Below are 12,997 nucleotides of genomic sequence, written 5' to 3'. Positions count from 1 at the left end.
TTTTTCTAAGCGTAATGGTCAGTCTTCCCATCCACCCACCCTGTGCCAGCACCTGCGGATACAGAAACTCAAGAGGTACTCACAGTCCAGTGAGGAAGAATTGGACATGCCCAGGTCAAGATATGGGCTCTAATTAAGGAGAAAATAGATTAAAAACCTGAGAAGCTAAAATGTTTTCTAAGGAGGAAACACCTGATGTAGATTCAGATAGAGGCATCGGTAGAATTTTCTAGGCATAGAAGGGGGAAATGGATTCTAGACAAGGGAAATAGCTTATACAAAGATCCAGAGGAATGGAAGAACACGGTTTGTTCCAGACATGGTACAGAAGATGAGGGAATGGCTGCCAGGAAGGCTACCAGGAGCTGACCTAAATAGGTGGGAAAAAACCAAATGGATGACTATTGTCTCTGAGACTGCCATCTGCAATAGAGAGCTAGTCAGGTATGAGAGAAAGAAAAAAAAAAATTCTTTCAGTTTTCAATTCTTGAAAACTGAATCAAAGAAAGAACCAAAAGAATCCAGAGAGGGCTTTTTTTATTAGATAGAAGTGGGTGGGAAGCTGGGAGGCCAAGCCCTTCATCTCCAGCCTTTGAAACAGAAACCAAGGCCCCATCCTGCTTCCCCTCAGGCCTCTGGTCTGGGCGGCTCCTAGGCAAAGCCATCAGCTTCATTGCGGTCGCTGTAATTGTGTCAAGTCATGAACCCACAGGCCTGAGTCAGGAAGGCCCTGCCCCACAGCAGATAAGCAAGGCTGGTAAGTGAGGGCCCCACACCTCACATCCTGCCTAACAAATGGCTTTAGGGGAACCACAAAGCCCAGAGCAGACCCTGCTGGGCTGCTTGTGGGAAAGCGCCCACGGCCAAGCCAAGATCAGTGTCTACAGACCCTGAGCCCCAGGACAGAGGTATTATTTATGAGGTTTCTGTGTGGTGGTTGTGGTAGGAAGAGTCGGAATCAGACAGGCCAGGTTGAGATTCCTGTTGTGTGCTCATCACCTCTGAGTCCCAAGGCGCGTGACTTCACCCTGAATCGGTGCCCTTCTAGGGACATGGGGATGACAGTGCCCACCCTTTGGGGTTGTAGAGAGTCAGTAAGATAGCCCAAGGAAGGCACCTGGCATGAGGGGTGGCACAAAGCAGGGGCTCAGGGGATGCCAGGCCGCTCAACCGTCATGGCGGACACTTAGGAGGAGTTACCCTGTCCCAGAACCTTTCCTCAGATTATCTCATTTAATTCCCACCACTGGAGGAGGTGAGTCATATTATCATTCTCCCCTTACAGGTGACGAATGGGATCAAGCTGTTGCCCTGGGGTTACATGGCTGGTAAGCAGAGAGCCGGATTTGCCCTCAGGCCGCTGGGGGTCTAAGGAGACCAAGAAAGAATGGCTTTTCCACACTGACAGAAGCTGCTGGTGATGTCACCTGAGAAAGGCATGAGGTCGGCTGCCCCGGCCAGCGGTTGGTGTGGACAGCAGCCACTCCTCAGCGAGCTGACCTAGCTGCAAATCCAGCTTTGAGTTTCTGGCAGCTTCAAGCTGTCCCTGCTGAATGGAGCACAGGAGGTAAAGAGAGAACGTAAATGGTGCAAGGCACCCATTAAAAATTTACAGCCACCATCTAATTTTAGAGCTTTCATTTTTCAGTATAAAAGCGCTACTGTATGTGCTGCCAAATGATGAAACCAACAGGACAGTGTGGTCAGAAAGGGTCCTCTGTAAGTCTGATGCTGTGAAAATGTCCAGTGGGAGAAAACTTCTTTTTTTAATTCTTTTTTTTTTAAAGACTTTATTTATTTATTTGTTAGAGAGAGTGGAGAGCACAAGCAGAGGGAGGAGCAGAGGCAGAGGGAGAAGCAGGCTCCCCACTGGGCCAGGAGCCCGATGTGGGGCTCGATCCCAGGACCCCGGGATCATGATCTGGGCTGAAGGCAGATGGTTAACCGACTGAGCCACCCAGATGTCATGAAACCTTTTTAGTATTAAATTACCTCACTAGCTCCCCTTCATTTTAGATCAGAAACTCTCTCGAATTTATACTGGGAAATGCTGAAGGCTGGGCTAGGAAAATTCTGAAAAATTACGTTGAAGGCATTGACTTCAGTGTCTCTTGTATATTTTCAGCTGGAGTGGGAATACCAGGTTTGACATAACCCTGGTGTTGAACGGCTCCCCCCCACAACCTCCAAAACACACACACACACACACACACACACACACACACACACACACACACAAACAGTCACAGTGGAGAACCCAGTGTCAGAAACCAGACTGGCAACTTCTGCCATTGGAGTGATAAATTGTTACATTGGCTGAACTAACAATTGTGATGATAATAACAGTTAACATTTATGCAGCATATACTATGCTCCAGTAACATATTCCTTTAAGGTCACAATGTATCTTTATTGTGACATTGTCATAGTCTGTCTGTAATAATAGCAATATAAGCTAACATTTACTGAATAATTTCTGTGCTTACTTTACCTCCATTATCACATTAATCTTCAAACCTTCAAAACGATGCCTTGATGCTTTTATTCTTTCCATTGTACAGGTAATAAAACAGGTTTAAGTAATTAGGAAGTGACTGAGCTGGACTGCAGAGTCATATGTGTCCGAACAGAGAGCAGGAGGTCTCACCCACTGTGGATATTTTCTGTCAGAGAAGCCCCAGAGGAATAGGAAGAAAAGGGGAGGTCGGACTGAGACCAGGGTTGGGATAAGAGGCTGAAGACATTTCTGTGGTCACACAGAGACAGCAGGACCAAGAAGGGACCTTAGCTGACATGCACATGACAAATGGGGTGGTTCTCTTCCCTCGGCTTGGCAAAACACAGGCTTTGCTCTAAAACACCACGCCCATCCCTATAACTTCTCATCCAAACTCAGCTACTGGGTGAAGGGGAGCGCTATTGATAATAGGTAGAACTGAGGAGTAAACTGGAACTGTACTGGGCAAACCATGACATGTGTCACCTTGCCAACTGATATGAGAAGATCAACACATTACAGGTGAGTTTCAGTGCAAAACTTGGCACCTCTCGAGCGCCCTGTTACTGAAAATGTGGGGTTATGGGGTACAACTAGGAGAATCCGACAAAAGACAGTAGGCATTTAAGCGTTGGCTGCCTTTTTTCTTTTTTTTAATCTTTTAAGTTTAAGTGCTTTATCTTGATACTGGATCGTTTCTTCTACATCTACCAAGTGTTGCAGATTTGCCTTCTAGAATCTATGAAGCTTTTCTGAGCTTCCTCCTTTAATAAAAGGAAAGATAATTAAGTAGTCTGTTATATACAGCTGCAGCCTGCCATCTCGGGGAGTCTCCCTTGTGTATCTGTGAACACACACACACATATATAGACATAATATTTACTTACCTTGGAATCACTTACTTGTCTTCAGAACACTAATTATAAAAATGTGTTTATATCATTGGATAACTAGGACTTCCTTATTTCTGTCTAAGGACCTGAAGTTTCTGTATCTCTATAATTTTAAAGTACATTTTTAATTTTGAAAAGTAATGCACAAATATGATATCATTATAAAAGATTCAAACAATATAGAAGCGACATTGAGGGAAAAGTGAAAATCCTCCTTTATATAGTCCAACCTCCAAAAGGCTCTCTCACTCCACTCCACCCCCCCAAAATATAATAGTTTGCAGTTTATCACTATCATCTTTTTTCTAATGAGATATAGTCATTAGCTTAGTGTGCAAAAAAAAAAAAAAAGAAATTCAAAAAATCTTTTTTGAAAGCGCTTCCTGTCATACAAGTATTGTAGTCTATGAAGAGAAAAATGTCTGTGTTATACAGCAAGGTTGCTTCTCTGAACTCCACCCCCCAGACAAATTTTACCTCAATTTCCCTTTGGCTTATTGGTTGAATGTGACTTTTGACTTGCTAAAGTTGTCTCTGGGTCACCTTTGGAATGAAGGAAAGCCTGGGTTTGAATTTCAACAAGACCGCCATTAACTATATGCCTTGGGTAGATTGTGTGGTGTTTGTCCCTTCGCAAGAGTCAAGGGCCACGACTCTGGAGTCATGCCTGTGTTCAAATCCCTGCTTTGCCACTTACTTAGTGGTTAGCTGTCAAAAAGCCACTTGACATCTCAGGGCTTTCTTTCCCTCGTTTGTGAACCGGGGATAATGATAGTATTTACCTTTTAGGGTTGTTGTAAGGATGAAATAAATTAATTCATTACCTTATACACACACAAGTGTTACCTTACAGACAAGTGTGTGCTCAATAAATAGCAGCTATTTTTTATTACACTCCCGTGCATATAGTTATGAGTCTACAAGCAGGTATAGATATCCTGCCTGAAGAACACAGATGAGGGCAATCAAATTATTACAACCTAAGAAGAGGGCGACAGCCTTAGAAATCCTTGCAGAAATTCTCATCACCAGGGTCTGCACAACGTTATGCTCCTACTCAAAACACAGAACCCTCAAGTCCACCTACTGTGTCATTGGCCACCCTGTTGATTCATTCTTTCAACTTCCAAGTCCCTCTCATCCCTAGCTCCTTCCTTCTAGTCCCACTGCCCACACCAGGCCAAAGCTACGTGACCTCAGAGGCCTACCGCTGCCTTTCCTGGCCTTCTATACCCAGCAGTCAAGGTCGGGTCCTAAATTGGCACTTGGAGCACAAAACACCCACAAAGGAGACTTAACCCATATCAACTCCCTTGTTGATTACAACATCATCCAACATACTTTGTCAGGGTTATTGTCAAAGCCCTTCCCTCAAACGAGCTTCCTCACCATTCTCTAAATGTGTCTTCCACAGTTTCTGCTTTGAGCCAACACATTCAGTTTCTTTTGGGATGTGGTTAAGATGCTGGAGGGAGGGTTGGCTTAGAAGACATTTAGCATGCTTTCCAGCCCTGTAGACCGTTTCTAGATGGTCTACAAATCTCTGAATTTAAGCACTTAGCCCTTACTATGTATTAAACATTATGTTAATTGCTTAATTTTACATTTATTCACTCATTTAATTCTCCTAACAATTTAATGAAGGAGGTAATATTATTATCCTGTTTTACAGATGAGAATGCTGAGTCTTGGAGAAGAAAAATTATGGATGCAAGCTTACCCAGCCAAGACGGAGAGCACCTGAACACAGAGCCTGTCCTTGGTGTCAGGGGCTGCCTCTCCCCAGTTTCCGTAAGCCTATGCTACACGTTTCCAGGTATATCCTCCACCCCCACTCTCACTCCTATGTTTTCTTCCTGATCAACAGGCGAAAATAAAATGTGAGTGGCTCCTCCCCAGGGTTGCAAACCATAATCACCACAGCACAGGCACCTGGGTCCCTCTAGAGCCTGGAATCAGCATTTCAGATATACAGATATGTATTTTAGAAGGTGCTGCTGAGTTCTCTGATAGACCTGGTTAGAGCTCTGCCCAGGCATACCCCTCCCACCCGCCAAGTTGGGTCAATGTCTCTCTATCCAGCCAGTATTACTATATATTTTTATATAATAATTACTATATATAGTATTACTATATATTTTATATAGGATTTGTTAACTGTACTTCATCCTTCTGTTTTTCTAGAATCTTGACAATAGAACCACAGCTCTGTGCTCACAGGAAATTTGAGTATTTTGACAGCACAAAATTGTGGTGCATTTGGAGGTTTTTGGGTGCAGCCAGAACCAGACTTTCCCGTCCTTAATAAATGGGTCCACTGCTTCCGGTTCCATCACTGAACTTCTGCACAGTGGCTGACTTCCGGAGCTTAACTCCCTGACAGTCAGGAGGAAGGAGGCAAAAGGAAGCCTTTTAATTTATAGTGAGCAGACATCAGTTTTATGTTGTTTTTTTTTTTTTTTCCTCCCCTGCCTCATTTAAAATGTCAGGCCCACTTGAAACAATAAAATCTTGTATAGTTTTCCCTTGTAAGAAATTTCCTAGGTATTTACCAAAATCTTAGAAAAATACATATTGGTTAATATACTACAATTCCCATGAGAGAGAAATATTTACAAAATTTGCTTTGGGCAGTGATGCTGCGAGAATATTAAAAAGTATTGACTCTATCACCAAGCAAATCCTTTCTCAATTTTTTTTTTATTAAGATCACAATAGATTTGAAACCTGGAGCAGTAGGAAAACACCTTTGTTGTAAACAAAAGCTACCTTTCTCAGCAAGAATAGAGTTACTAGGGTGGAAAATCAGGTTCATTTCAGCTACAGTAATAATATCTGAAATGAAATAATGTCGCAAATCTCCCCTCCAACCTTGTGGCTAGGCACCTGGAATATTTATTTATTTCCCCCTCCAGAGAAAATAAGGGTGGATGTTACCTTTAGACTACATACACATTTAATTAATGAATGCAAGAAAAATGATTCTGGCTGCATTTAAATTAAGGCCCAAGCATGTAGAATTTAAGAGATCTGACCTTAAAAATGGAGAAAATATTATTGTAATTACTCCATTTGCTAAAAACAAATGATGTGGCATTTGAATTTAAGACTTCTAACAAAAGCAGCTGAGGGTCTAATCAGTTCACACCTTTCTATTTTAATGGAGCTGGGGTTGAGCCATTGCATTTACAATTATCCAGGCTGACTTCATCCCTTTGAAATGACTTAAAAAGATTAGCATTCATGGATTATTTATTAGCTCCTCGTGAATGTATTTCCAAGAATGGAAACAACATATTGCATCAAAGTCTAGTTTCCAAGTTTAACTCTTTTAATTAACGGCACGACTACACATTGTTGCAAAAGGTGTCTGAAGTCACAGGACATTTTGTCAGGCTTTCTGCTCTGTTTCCTTAGGAGTGGTCTTTGTTTCTTGCGAGCTCAGAGAGAATGCTAATCCCCGTCCTGGCAGGCAGCCTGGGGTGCCCCCTAAATACAGCAGAGGCAGCGCAGAGAGCAGAGAGTGGAGAGCGGGCTGCCTGGAGAGGCAGCTGCCCCCCAGGCTGGCCTGCTGTAGCTATCACCGATAGGGGCTCAGCCGAGAACTCGGTGACATGGTGGCACTGGCAATTTAACCCAAACACACTTGCTGCCTAGATAACGAGAACATCACGCTCGAGTCCTTGACAGCAACTGCAGAGGAGCCCCAGGTCTGAGGCGGTGCTGGGCCATCTGAAGCCCTGCAACGCTCACCTCCATGTGTGAGGGACAGCAGTCCCTGGAGTGTGGGCCCGGCGGGGGTGCACTGCAAATCCCGCAGGGTGGGCTGGTGCACAAGCCCAGCCAGGCCCTCTACTGAAAGCTGACACATGTCCTGGAGGCTGACTTTCCCAGGGAACTAAGTCTTGGAAGAGAAAGCAGAAGGAGGGAGAAATCAACAACCGTTCTGGTGGCCTGGCTCCTGGAAGGATTGAGTCTGGAAAAGCAGAGGGGAAGACAGCAAGGCAGGAGTGACGGTCACGGCCGGCCTGGCATTTATCTGATGAAGTCCTGATTCTTTGTAGTGGTTTGACTTTAGTATGCCTTCCATGTAGAGGCTGAATGCATTTTGCTATGTTGTTGTAGTTGTTGTTTTGAACCTACTGATAAAAGGAATAAATATACCTTCCTGCTGCCCCTTTAGAAAATCTGATCCTGCAAAATTTACAGACTGTACAAATGATGGTTGGTTACTTGCTTTGCAAATCTTGTTTTAAAGAACCCTTCTGGAAAGGTCCATTTGAACAGTGACACCCCTATGACAGCCAGACTATAATTTGACTTATGAAGAGTTTAATCCCTCACATACAAAATAGCACCCACCTGTAACATTCCCCCTAGAGAACAGGTTGGAGACATCCAACAGAACAGGACCATTTTATAATACATGTATCCTGTCTTGGTATGAAATATCTGAGATCAACGTTAAAGCAAATTTAGATAATGAAAATTTGCCTTTACTGAAGTAAAAATAGATTCATATAATTTAAAATACAGAATGGAAATAACATGGTTACAAAAATTATGATTCTTGTCATAATTTTTACTAAGTGCAAGGAATAAAAATTGGACGAAGAAGTCTTGAGGATAAGAATTGCTGTTTGGAGAAAAGAAGAATCAACCCAGAACTCATGAGAAATATGCCCTGACTTGATTTGTTGATTTGCTCATTGAGAGTTCAGTGATCATGCCATTCACTCATTGGCTTGGTCACTCATTCATCCATTGTCATTCATCCAGCAGCTATCCCTTCCGGGAGTCACGGCGAGGAGACACTGTGTCTGGGGACACACAAATGCGGCAAAGCTGGGTCTTGATCTCAAAATGTCTGTAGTCTAATGAGAAGGAGAAAACAGGTCCACACAGAACGATTATACAAGACAGGATATGATAAATGCAAAAGGCGGGATGAAAGGAAGTGTCTTGAGGAGTTGTGCCCCCGGGTCAGGTGTTACTTGACTGACTTTGGGCAATGGGAGAGCATGTGGTGGCGAGGAAAAGCACAAGGACACTTTGGTAGGGTGGGTGTGGTGAATCCTGTAAAACAATCTGGGCCCATGAGTGTGGAGCAAGAGAGAAGGGACTGTGTGTTTACCTGCCTTGTTGCGTGAGCCAATGACTCCACAGTCCTCCTGGTTTTGCTGCTGACTCTCTGTCCTTGGGCAAGACATCGATGGGCTTTGGGCTATTTTTATGAAACACACTTACTCTGACATCGTAACTCCTGGACAGAATTGCAGTATATATCATTACAGAGAAAATGACAAATGTAGAAATATGAGAAGAAAAAAATTAGAAAATATCACCTGTAATTCTAATACTCACTACTAATATCATGTGCAGTATTCCTTTAAATTTTCTATGTATATATCTATCTCTGTATTTTTTTTAATTGTAAAAACCATACCGCATAACATTTATCATTTTAACCATTTTTAGGTGTACAGTTCAGTAGTAAGTGTATTCACACATTGTGAAACAGATCTGTGTAACTTTTTCATCTTATAAAACTGAAACTCTGTGCCCACTGGACTCTAAATTCTACTTCCCCTGCCCTTCCTCCCCCCACCCCTTGGTACTTTCTGTGTGTCTATGATTTTGACTACACTAGATACTTCTTATGAATGGAATCATACAGCATTTGTCCTTTTGCATCTGGCTATTTTGGCTTAGTGTGTCTTCAAGTTTCATTCATGTAGCATGCGACAATATTCCTTCCTTTTTAAAGGCTGCATAGTATTCCAACACACATATGTACTATGTTTTCTTTATTCATCTGTCAGTGTATATCTGGGTTGCTTCCAGCTCTGGAGGTAATGTCTGGAACATGGAGGTACAGATATGTCTTTGAAATTCTCCTTTTAATTCTTTTGGGTATATACCGGGAAGTAGAATTGCTGGATCATATGGTAGTTTTCTTTTTAGTTTTTTAAGGAACCACTATACTGTTTTTCATAGCAGTTGCATCATTTTGCATTCCCACCAACAGTGCTCAGGTGTTCTATTATCTCCACCTCTTTGTCAATGCTTATGTTCTGTTCTTTTGATAGTGGCCTTTCTAATGGGTGTGAGGTGATCACTCACTGTGGTTTTGATTTGCATTTCTCTACCCTACCCTAGAATGACTCCTATAGTGAAAGAAGTCCCTTTCCCAGGAAGAGCCAGGCTCAGGAGCCCAAATTTGGGATCAGAGTCCGTGTCACAGCCTTGATGTCAGCTCACACTCAACACAACCAACATCACGTCTCTCAGCCACACAGTGGAAGACTAACACCAGACCTACCTCTGATTTCCACATTACCACTAAGGAGCTTTGAGCTAATCTTCAAGGATAACAAAGCTATTAACTCTGTTCCAAAGATCCAGTTATGTATAAACACAAGGTACTATGGGCAACTTGTCAAGATCTCCTTAAGGTCCTCAGAACAAAGCAGGACCCTGAAGTCTCATCATAGTAAACACTATTAGCAACTCACTCTAAATCCTATGGTGACATCGATCTTGAAATATAAACCACACTGAACCAAGCACTTATCACTTTATCTGCACTGGGAATCCGACCATATGTCTCTGCTATTCCCCTTCAATGACTAGAAACAAATTCAGAGTTTTGAGTTTCAACTGTTTCATTCTTGTAGCTGCTAAGACAGTAACGGATTAAATAAGATGAGCCAAGCGGCCATACTTCTTGTAAAGTTATCCCCAGAGATAAATGTACAATGTTGTTTCGGAGGCTGTGGCGGTGTCTGCAGTGTAACTAAGGTTGACAGACTGCCTGCATGTGGGTGGCTGTCTCCTTTCCAGCTGTGACCAACTGAATTATATCACCTGTCCCATTTGATGTATTAGGATATGCCCAAGCTCAAGATGCATGTTTCTGCAATAGGGAAATTAATGTCCACCACTGGAGGCAATTAATAATGATTAGGAGCAAAACAGCGGGGTTAAATCTGTGCATTTAACAGAGTGTTCATATACTTTTATACTATATTTCAGTCTAGTTGCTCAAAGGGAAAAAAAAAAACCCTTTTGGGGGATTAGAACAATCTTATCTTAATTAACATGTAAACTTAGATGAAATGTCAAAGTCACTTCAATGAGACATGTTTATTCATTATTTACTTAACCCTCCCTTCCTGGGTTAGAGAAAAACATTGCACGAAGAGTAACATACTAAGGAGAGAAGTGCTCCGATTCAGTTGGGTAGCTAGGGGAACTCCTGCTCTTTTTGAACTTCTGCATTTGACACGTTGATTAAGGTGAGAAATTCTCACATCTTTTATTTTATAATTCTGCAGTTAATATACCAAAAAAAATTTTTTTTAAAGGTAGCAAACTGGCACACCATAGATTTGCAATGGTTGGTTTAGTGCAACTCTATAAAATCTGCATGTAAAATACTTAGTGGTGGGTAACTAATTTCTATTTGGTGACTAATATCTAGACACAAATTTTAGTATTAGAAATTTAAACCAAACAGGGGAGTTTGCCTGAAAAATGTGGAAAACACTGAGAGCAGATTAGTTATAAATCTATAAGACGCAGGAACCTACACAGTATTGGTGTATGAAAGCACACAGGTACCTCTGACTAGGCATTTCTGTCGCCCTCTATTAGTGTAAAGCACACACAACACAAGTACTCATTGGTCAGATATTTTATGAGGAAATTTCATTAAATAGATTTAAATGTAATTGGTCACCAGCTGGACTTTATAGTCCCAAGAATATTATATATTTAAGTGATAATGCAATTCTCATTCATTAAAAACTATGAGATAAAGGTCTTGGAAAACTTTGAAGCCATATTTCATTGTGATGGAATCTAAAAATAGAGACCCGAAATAATTCCTTCATTGTGAACTCGCTGTGGTGAGGCTGACATCGAAGTTCTGTTTGTAGCCTGAGCTCACGAGGCAGCCCAAAGCTCATGAGGCTGCCTCCTCCTTGATTTCTGCCTTCATTGTGTCCTCAAGAGTGTCTCAGTGGCACAATCTCGAAAGAGACTCAATTAAAATAAAAAATTATGTCAATCATCAGTCCTTTGGCTAACTTAACTGAATATTCAGCTGTTGGATGTAACTAAACATTTGGATTTGAATAACAAGTACAAATACCTGGCACCATTTTTTTTGGTGGACATTTAGCATTTGATGTTCACACAGTTGTTTCAACGATTCATTCATTTTTTATTAAGCAGTCTTCATGACTGTTATTTATTTATTTATTTACCTCAAAATCTCACCATGGTAAGCGGGGCTGAGTTCCAGAGACAGGATAAGCCTGCTGTTTGTCAATGAATTGCATCACTTTGACTACATTACTTTTATTTATTTATTTTTTTAGGAATCTGTTCACACCACAGGCACTGTTTGAGCACTAACTGTAGTAAAGCACTCTGCGGGATGATCAGTCACAAAATAGGAAACAACCACAAGGAGACGGCTCCCAAACTTACCAGCGTTGACCATGTGTGGACTTTGAACTAGGTATTCTCCCTTCTTTCGCACAAAACTATGAGGTAAGCATTATTTCTATCTACATTTGGAAATCAAGTCTTGGGGAGATGATTTTGACCCATCCAAGGTCACACAGCGGTGATGGCGGAGGTGGGGTTCCAACCGTGGCCTTCAGTTCTCAGGCTCCTGGGGTCTTGCCTCCGCAGAGCAGCAGTCTCCTCAGGAGCTGGCCGGACCAATAGCAGATCAAGTGGTTATGTGCTTGCAGCCCCTCTCTGCCAAAGACCAGTTTCTCAGTCGATAATTCCTGGAAAATCACACATTAGTCGAGTCGGCTCCAGTTGTCAGATAATGCTGGTACATACAGTGCAGCTGCCCCATGGTGCCACCACAAGTAGAAGACAACCCTTGACCTTCACAAAGGCCCTAACCTCTCCCCTTGACACACTGCTCTTGCTTTTCCGCTTCTCCCTGGATGCTCAGCTTCCCAGGCATGTCCTCTCTGGTGTTGGCAACACATTGAGCAATGCTTTGACAGCTTGATGAACTCGAGCTGTCCACTCAGCATGCGGTTCTCCCCTCTCCTCTAGTTTTGGCGCCCCCTGTAGGCATGGATGACAGTCATCGCCCACCAGCCTAGCACTAGAGAACCCACTGGTGTCTCAGCTCCACTCCCCTCTGCCCTTCCCCACCTTGCCAAGGAAAAAGGAGCGGATGACATTAAAAGGCAAGTGCACTGGTTCTTACACTTGGGGTGTGTCACAATCTTCTCGGGACTTAATAAAAGTATAGATGACTGAATCCTTCTCTAAGCCTCTTAAATCTATAAGAGTACATTTTCATCCACTTCCCAGGTGATGAAGATACACACCAAAATGAAACGAGATCATGGGGGGAATGTGCTTAGCCCAGAGGCTGGCACCTTAGAGGTGCCACTCCATGGTGGCGTGTTATCTATTGTTGCATAACAAGTTACCTCAAAACATGGCAGTGGAACAACAAACATTCATTACCTCGTGCTTTCTGTCTGTCAGGAAGCCCGGAGTGGCTTAGGTATTTGCCTCTCCCTCATGGTCTCTCATGAGGTGCTGTGAAGGCTGCAGTTGGTCA

At 42.6% G+C, this 12,997-nt stretch overlaps 1 long non-coding RNA gene across 2 annotated transcripts; it reads left to right on the top strand.

Moving 5' to 3' along the window:
* Nucleotides 1–774: 774 nt before the first annotated feature.
* LOC116569390 lies at nt 775–12,613 on the top strand. Of its 2 annotated transcripts, XR_004277007.1 has the most exons (5): nt 775–908; nt 1,286–1,328; nt 5,063–5,206; nt 11,775–11,949; nt 12,478–12,613. It is a non-coding gene; the product is annotated as an uncharacterized LOC116569390 (long non-coding RNA). The 2 variants fall into 2 exon arrangements; XR_004277006.1 differs by lacking the exons at nt 775–908; nt 1,286–1,328 and adding an exon at nt 2,840–3,019.
* Nucleotides 12,614–12,997: the final 384 nt, after the last annotated feature.

This window comes from Mustela erminea, chromosome 11 (assembly GCF_009829155.1).
Source record: "Mustela erminea isolate mMusErm1 chromosome 11, mMusErm1.Pri, whole genome shotgun sequence".
NCBI classification, from domain to species: Eukaryota; Metazoa; Chordata; class Mammalia; order Carnivora; family Mustelidae; genus Mustela; species Mustela erminea.
Note: the sequence above shows the minus strand (reverse complement) of the source record. Positions and strands in the feature narration are given on the sequence as shown.